Source organism: Euprymna scolopes, chromosome 25 (genome assembly GCF_053919585.1).
Source record: "Euprymna scolopes isolate OS-2025 chromosome 25, ASM5391958v1, whole genome shotgun sequence".
In the NCBI taxonomy this organism is placed as follows: Eukaryota; Metazoa; Mollusca; class Cephalopoda; order Sepiida; family Sepiolidae; genus Euprymna; species Euprymna scolopes.
This window is the reverse complement of record NC_136506.1, coordinates 56907472-56916845: the sequence shown is the minus strand read 5'-3', so window position 1 is coordinate 56916845 and position 9374 is coordinate 56907472.

Here is a 9374-nt window from a genome sequence, read left to right as displayed (position 1 = left end):
CCGTCAGGAAATGGCATTGCTGAAAGAAGCCATCGCAGCATCAAGAGAATTGCTGCCAGGAAGCGATGTACTATTGCGGAAGCAACATATTGGTACAACATTACGCCAAAGGACGGGACGTCCCCTTCAACCGCACCTGCGAATGCTATTTACACGTACCGAGTCGGAGTGAAGGGAATCAACACTACGCAGCCAACCGACAAGGGAACATATAACAGATATGAAGTGGGAGATCCAGTGTGGGTGCGGCCTCCAGGAAATCGGTGCACCGACAAGTTTAAGCGAGGACACATATCTGGAGTGATTAGCCAGCAGTCTGTTTTGGTCGATGGAACCCCACGACATGTGCGAGATCTTCGCCCAGCTACCGAGGTGCGTCATACAACTACAGAAGAAAGCAGTGAAGCGTCTAGCGATGAGCTGCCGATGCACGGATTCAGTGAGCCCCTTCCAGAGACTGATAGCGATACTTCATCTGATGAGGCGGAACCAGATCCAGAGCCCGAATCTGAAACAGTGAATGTACCTCTTCGCAGAAGCACATGCACTAAAAGGCCCCCCCCCCCAGTGCTCTCTATGTGATCATCAGATCAGGGGGGAGTGTAACGTGCATCCAGGAGATAAGCGCCCGCGTGTTTGCGTGTTGTGTGGGTACGTGGGAGAGACGGATGAGGGGAAAAAGACTTACCTCGAGACCAGCTCAGCGTTACTGACCAAAAATAGAAAAGAAAGACCAAGATGGCGACCGCCGTCTTTTGTAAAGTATGATGTCTCACAAAGTCACACGAATTCTCGGAATATGCAAATTTAGCCGGCCTAGAACGACGATAAAAGCGGGTGAGGGGAAAGACGTGGGAGAGTGACGATTGAGTTGGCTGGGGAATCGTGTGGCTGTTGCTTCTTGTGATGTGTTGAGGATATCTTACCGTGTTAAAGAGAGAGTCGGGCGCCATCTTGAATTTTTTCCTTACAGTAAGAAAGCAGAGTGAGCAATGTCATGGCTACTCACTCAATGATTTGATTTAAGTGGTAATGGCTTGTGTAGACCCATTCACACTTTTTGAAACAGCCGATAACATCAGCTGGTGCAAAATATGCCACGGAAATAATGAACAGCTGCATCTCAGGCTTTGTAATAGAGTTTTCCATCACTTAGGTAGACTGTCAACCAGACTTAAGAGCCACTACCTGCCCATGAAATGAGATATTGCGTGCCAGACACCAACCTGGGATTTCAAAGTCCACGCTATATATATATATATATACACACATACACATACACACACATACACATATATACACATGCATATAAGTGCATGTGGAGCTTGTTGGCCGTTCATCCACCCTTTGTAAGGTCTTGTTTTTGATCCTTCTGGGAGATTAGCCACCCTCCTCACCAAGCAAGCTAGTGGGAGAACCAGTTTAGTCGCCAGTTACCCGACCATGCAGCAGGTAGTATTGGGTTACATGGTACCAGTAGCACATTATGTGACCTGACAAATATATATATATATATATATATATATATATATATATATAAACAAATTTATATGGTCACAACACTGAACATGCTAAATGTTTCGGATAAATAATCGGTTAAAACCAGAAGTCCTTATTAAGCGACTTAATAAACGGTTGCTTTTAACAGACAATTTGTGCAAAACATTAGACTGCCCAGTATCGCGACAATGTAAATTTATATTAATAAAAATATATCTTGATTTTGGTTTATCGAACACTCTTAATATCCTCGTAAAATTCATTACTCTTGAATACTTTTAGCTTGTTTTATATATATATATATATATATATATATATAAATGTTTATTTTTTAAATAGTGTTAATTTCAATGTATACCGTTTTCGTTTAACGGGGTGAGACTGTAATGATAAAAACTGAATCACCATTAATTTTGAGTGAAGCTTAATGTATCTATTTTATAGGTGCAGAGCATATATATAAAAAAAACTTGTTGAAATTAAAAAAATTACATTTTTCGTTTTTGTAACTTTTGTTTATTTCATCTTGAATTTCTTCATTACAGCCGTTTCGTTAATGGGATGGCAATTTTATGATTTTATGTTTTCATAAAAATTTCCGGTTCTCACCAACTCATTAAATATTGTTTCCATTCGATGTTACCAACAAAATGTTGATTTTTTACATGATAAACCTGGTGTTTGGGGAAAAGAAATTCCATCCCCACGTTGTTACTAGTTGGCCGACTTGTAACAACATGGAATGGAATTTCTTTTCCTCAAACACCAGGTTTATCATAAAGTGTTATGAAGTTTATTTGAGGATGTCGCACATCTTTTCCTTGCTGATAGTTTTATTTGCCATGGTTTAGGAACGGCTCAATCCTCAAGTACTTTACCATGGGCATTGTGAAGATCTTACGCAAAAGCAAGGATGGTGGAGATGGGTTAAATAATCATCAGCCCTTAACGATGCTTAACGCAGAGTAAAAGTATTGGCCAAGATTATTGCTAATCGTCTGCAGTTTCTCCTGGATAATCTGATTAGGAACCTTGTGTCGTTAAGGACAGGATAATTCAGGATAATTTCATTCAATACGCTTGATAATAGAAAAAGTCGACACTGAGGTCGCACTGATCAATTTAAACCTGTTCAGGGCCCTTGATAGCATGGACTATTCATATTTGGGGGTTGTTTTAATGACGGCCAGTTTTGATCCGCAATTTCGTTCATGTGTTAAACTCCTTTATGCAAATCCCGTGGTGATGGTAGAAGTAAATAGGATGAGATCGTGACCCTTCAGCTTACCCTATCTTACAGCTTACTTATCTATTTGTTAAGGTAGTCCTTTATCACCGATACTCTATGTCCTTGTGTTATAACCTCCCTTCGCAGGCTAAGGGTGAATTCGGTTCTATGTGCTATCGCTTTCTGGACGTTTCCTTCAAGGTAAAATACTCTGCCTATGCCAACGATATTAACAGTGCTTGTAATGAGCAATGTCGAGATTAGTGTCGTTGGCACAGAAATCAGATTGTATGAGATGGTAGCAGGGGCTAAAATTAATTGTGACATATCTTTTGGCTTGCGCATTAGAACCTGGAGGGGAGTCTACCTTCAGGGACCCTTTGACTGGAGTGATGGATCTTGCAAGATACTCAGTGTCTGGTTTGGTCCTGACCTTCAACTGGAGAAAAATTGGTCCAAGGTTTTGAAAGCAGTACTATCTGCAGTTAGTCTGTGGATAAGCAGAAACATTTCATAAAAGGAGAGGGTGAACATGTGCGTTTCGCATATATATCCGATCCTTTTAATTCTTCCCCTCCCATCAGATACACTGCTACGTTTACAGTGGACTCTTTTTCAGTTCTTGTAGGTTGGAAGGACTCCGATGGTCTGTCGCAATATCTGCTATTTCCTTCTTCTGAGGGCAAGATGGATATGCCAAATGTGAAGCTTCGTCAACACACGCTTAGGATCTATTACCTAGATCGTATGTGTACACAAATAGAGGGAAACGATAGCTTCTGGAAAGAAGACACTAAGAAAACCTTCCCGGCTTTGAGAAATATGCACTCGTCCAGGGAGAGGGGGGCACACAAGTTGTCCCAAAATGAGTGCTTTTTCTTTCCAGAGTGTTGTCGCGCAATGAGGTTCCTTTTTAGGGTGAAAGAAAGCCTCTCCGATGTTCTGTTGTGGTCCTGAAAGGCATTATATCGGGTGTTATTGAGGGGATCCATTAGGGATTATATGAATTAGGGGCTTGCTTTAACAAAGGGGCATCTTTGCTTAATCTGGCCTTGGGCGCCTGAATCGTTTTTTTTTTTTTTTTTTTTTTTTTTTTACTAATGAAGAGACATTTCTGGCCTTGCTCGTGGTTTGAAATGCACTCTGGATCGGTTATTTTTTGTCAACGGTGTGGCAATGAAGATGGCACTTCTCAAAGCCGGGAAGGTTTTTTACCTTTTGTTGCATCATTGTGCCGCTGATTGAGTTTGTTGCAGGCCTCATGGTTCGCATACTGAACGTGTCATCTTTTACCCTGGTACTCATCAATGTTTGTAGCAGCTGGACTCCGACAACGGACAGGCTTAGAAAATAATTTTTTTTTACCTTGCTAGCAGTGATGAGAAAAGTGATCTACGGATCTGAGGATTTCACTCCTCTCGACCTTACACGAATCTTCCATTATCATTTGAAGGATGAGAAGGCTTGACTCTCTTTCTCAGACTTTTCTGAAAGGTGGATGTCTGTCGTGTAAATTTGACAAGTCTTAGGTGGTACTTGGACGTACCTTAGGCAAGAGAAATTTGAGTTTCACAAATATCAACATTGACACACTTTTTAGTCAAATGCAGGTCTAGTCCAAGTTAAGTTTAAAGATTAATTTTTAGGCATTTAAATTCACAACTTAGTGTGTGAAAGTGATCATCAGGTCCTGTTTTAGTTTGTCCCGTTTTTTTTTTTTACCTCATTTCCGCTCTCATTAAGGTGACAGATCGCCTAATTTGCCTGAGATGTGACTTCCCTTTCGAGGTTTACGAAAGAAGTCTGAGTAATTAAGCGTTAGGGCCCATATCACCCTTTTTACTAGCAAATAGGCGTATCTACCACAATTTAGTAATGGGTTAGTTCTTTTTACTACAATTGCAAATATTAGTAAAATGCGGTAATTAAAATTTTTATGCCCTTAACTCCTCGTTAATATGGATTTTGTAGGGAAAATTGTGGAACCAAGAAAATGGCTTACCGTTAAAGCATCCACGCATGTGTGCGTCATATGGAATCAAGCTGTCGGGGAGAGAGAAGAAAGAATCAAGATGGCGGTGCCCACAACTTTTATCACTAAGCGGTTTTGTAAAGTTACTTAAAATCTCGCTGCTGTGTGTAAAATCTCACTGCCTGACTGCATAAAAGGAGGCCGCAGGGATAACACAGGGATAACGCAGGCAGATGATTATGAACATCTTTGGAGGCAGCCTGAAGTATTGTAGGAGAATTCTTGGGGACTATTGTAGCGTGTTACTGAATCACTTTGCTTTCCTTTTTCCCCTTTTTGCATTACAAGCCATTTCGGTGTTATGGACAAATTTGACCTGAACTTGATCCTGAATTCGACGGCTTCTCCACTGGTCCATCCACCGTTGAATGGTTTGAAAAGGCCGAACGTTCTTACAGGCTGTCTAAAATAAAAGAGCCCCCGCTAGTCATCCTACTAAATCTCACATATCAGCCTATGCCATATACCAGCAACTCGGGGTGATGTGGACCTAGAAGAAATTAAAAAGGCACTGTATGCAGCCTTTGATATAGATCCCTTCTTTGCCTGGAAACAATTTATTGAACGACGGCTCGAACCGGATGAAATGGTAAACGTCACCCTGTCCGACTTGAGGAGGCTGGCTGTACCATTTGCCTTTTTGGCGGGTCTTCCAGACAACACCAGTCGGCTATTGCGAACGTCTCCGAAACTTACTGAGCTTGGATTGTACGAATTACTTGCCAGAGCCCGAAACATTTTGAAAGACTCAAGACTGGTCACGGCAGCTATAAAAGCACCTGAACCACCAACAGAGGGTTCAAGATGCTACAGATGTGGGAGACCAAACAATTTCTTCAGTGACTGCCAAAGCCAAAGCAATACAGGGAACACAAATGATGAAAAGAGTATGAGGACGAATATCATTATAACAAGCTAAGCAACATAGCACAGAATTGTTTGGGAAACAAGTGCGGGAACAAAGTACTGTTGCTACCCTTGCTCAAGGTCAGTCAGTATATGCGGCGTTGCCTGTAGTTGACATAGTAGTCGACGGCGTATGCTGACTGGCGCTTGTCAACACCGGGTGATTGTGAAACACTACCTATGGAACAGACTGGTGGCAATAACGGTGGTAATGAGGAAGATGGCAATGAGGAAGTGCTGCCCCCGGTTCTTTGAAGAAGTACCTGATAAAGACGACTGCTCCCCTGCCCTGTTTGTGATCATGAGATCAGGGAGAAGTGTAGCAGAAATAGCAATAACCGAAATTACGAAATTACCTCGGATATGTCTGTTGTGTTGCAGGCTGAGCGGAAGAGAGAGGTCCAAGATGGCGTCCATGGGTTTTTATTGGCGTTGACTCCATACAATTCTCGCAGAATCATATCTGCTCTCCCGCGATTATGCAAATATATAATTCTCGGACGCTATAAAGGCAGGTCGCTGGGAAGCTGTCAGGCAGTGTTCTGCAGCTTGTGTGTAGGTGGTTCTGGTGGTTGGATTGTTCTTTGTGACGAACCACGTGTCGGGGAGAAACTAGTTTTCTTCTGCCTTTTTTTTTTCTTCTTCTTTCTCTATGGTTATTACAGCCAAGAAATCCCTCTCTTCTAAAGGTGGGCGGTGTAGGGCGAAACTGACAAGAGGCATTGTGAGATGAAACTGAGCACAAAATACAACTGGAACGGACTGGCGATGGATATAACTCATCACAAGATTTATCGATTGCGGTCCATCTAGGTTTTCAGTATGGTGGCCACTGCGTCGGCAAGATGCTACTACCATCATCTGACAGTTAGAGAGTGTCTTCCTTGAGTGAAGCCCACCGATAAAGATACTGACCGACAATGAAACTGTGTTTACTAGTGAGGATTCAAAAATTTGTGGATAGTTGAGATGTGCATCTGCGGTTTCGATGTGCTTACTAGCCGAGTGGGAACAAGATCATCTAACAAAATCATAGAACCGTCAAGACCATCGCAGCCAGAAAGGTCTGTACAGTATCTGAGGCAGTCTATTTGTACAATGTTAACCCAAAAGATGACGTTTAACATAACACAGCACCAGCCGATGCATTGTATATGCACCATGTCAGGGTGAAGGTCATTGAACAGACTGCACGATGAAAGCACACATGAATGTTAGAGCTGTGTTGTTCCTTTTTGAAGGAGAGCCCAGCAAAGAGGCTTCATACCCTGATTGTGATCATGAAATCAGGGGGAATGTAGGGAAAATTGTGGAAACCAAACCAAGGAAATGGTGTAACGTTAAAGCGTCTGCACGCGTGTGCTTCATGAAAAATCAAAGTGTCAGGGGAGGGAAGAAACAATCAAGATGGCGGCACGTACAACTTTTATCACTAAGCGGTTTTGTAAAATGACACAAAATTTCGCTGCTAGACTGCATAAAAGGATGCTGTGGGGAGAACGCATACAGAATCCTTGGAGATGATTACGAGAATCCTTGGAGAGGGTTGTAGGAGACTGCCTTTTATATAGTTCTTTTGTGGTCCTAATCTAGGTCTCCAAAGATTGGCGAACAATAACTCACACAAAAAGAAATTCAGTTGATTCATACACCAACAGGCGTCAAAGATTTTAGACCATAAAACTCATGCAAATAGCCCAGTGAATTCACATCAACAGACTAAGAAACTATGTGAAAAGGTTAAGTGGATTTATACATCAACTGTCGAATTAGACACATGAGGATTTCAAATCTCGAAAAACTTAGTTGATCTTAAATTAACGGTCGATCAGGAATTTTATGCATAAACATACCCCTTCTTGAAATTGCCGAACGTGATTTTCAGAAATATAACCAGTTTCTGCTAAGCAGAATTTCAACAATGCTGAAAATAAGGTTATTTTTTGCTAAACATAAATTTCAATGAATTGGAAAAGTCTGAGTTGCACGACGATCTTCACTTTACATAAGTCTGAACGTTTCTTTCTTATAATTGCCCGCTTATGGAACACTGTTCTGCTGGCTTGCTTCTTGACTGACTACAAATCCAATGTAAATAAGTTCGGAAAAGTCTGATGATGTTCACTCTTCACAGGTCTGGACGCTTCTGCCCAGACACCCCAGCAACCTGTTTTTATGGTGCCTGGGTGTACCTCAAAATCACCTGTGAGATGCGATTTTTCGAGAACTGTTCGAGACCCTGGGCATTAAAAGACTGAAGTATAATGGGGGGGGGGGTTCACCTCAAATACACAAACGGAATGTTCAAGAAAGAAATTACTGCTACAGTCCTCTGTCTCTACTCTCGTTGCCTTCTCTCCTGCCTGATCGGGAATAATCTCCCAGTACTGAGAAATGAACATCGTTTTATAGTTTCCATCTTCACGCACACCTTTTCTTCGCCTGAACTCACTCACTGAGCACCCACGGTAAGACTTGTCTTTCTTGCTTCTAACCACATGCCTCCCTGATCTCAAGATCACATTTCGTAGTCTCTCATCCACTGTGGCGGTCGCCTCTCTCTACTTGGCCTCTGAGGTGTCTCGTCCTCCTCCTGTAGCTGCACACTCCCCTCCACTGCTTCGCCCTCCACTGGTCTGACGTCGAGAATGTACCTCGGGACTCCTTCCACCACAATGTTGTTACTAGTGTTCCTCCCAGTCACGTGACCTCTACTCCATTGTGTGGTGCAGCGCGCCCCCGGTGGCTTCACCCATACCTCGTCCCCGAGTTTAATTGTCCCTGTGGCCTCTACTTCTCGGCTTGCTGGCTCCACCCTGGGATGTCTCCAGGAATATGCAAACGTTGACAGTTGCGGGACTGTCTCTGGTACTTGTCCCAGTTTAGGCGACATGTTATACCAGAAGACGGCTTGCTCAGGTGAGGTGCCTCCTCTTTCCGCAACTGCCTTTATGGTGCGGTGGTTTCTCTCCACGATCCCGTTGCCACTGAGTCTGTAGGCAGCTCTGAAAAATTGTTGGATATTCCATTTCTTCATTACTTCCGTCACTGCTACTGACTTGAATGCGGTCCCGTTGTTGGTTAACAACTCTTCCATGGGACCTCGCTCCAAAAACACCTCATCGAGGATTGCCGCTATTTCATTGCCTGTTCCTCCATGTAGCTTCTTCCATAGGGCAAATCGTCGGGGCCTGCAGTCAATCATGGTCAAGTAAAGTCCACCCCTGTAATGGGTGACATCGCATGCCAGTCTGTAGGGAAACGTGCGACTTACCTAATTAGCACGTGTGCATAATTCAACAGGTTGGTCGTGGAATGAAGTGAATGAAGAAGAAAGAAACAAAAATGGCTGCCTTATCTCTTTATATGCCTGCAATGTGACCACCCGATATGCAAATGAGATGCTTTTAGTTGGAGATAAAAGAGGGTTGATTTTTGAGAGGGTCGTTCATTTTGAAGTTGGATTTCAAAGCAATAAGTTGAATTAGCAGAAGTACGTTGGGAGTTGAGAGAAGGTGCATTACGTGTACAGAAGTTGGAAGTTTGGACAAAAGTGTTAACCTTACACAGGAAATTATTGGTGTGACGGGCGGAAGAAATAAAACTCAAGTTATTGAGTTATAAGCTATTTCGGCTCTCGGTGTGCGGTGACTCGAAAGGCAGAAAATGGACAGATTCGACTTTTGCTTGATACCTGAGTTTGATGGA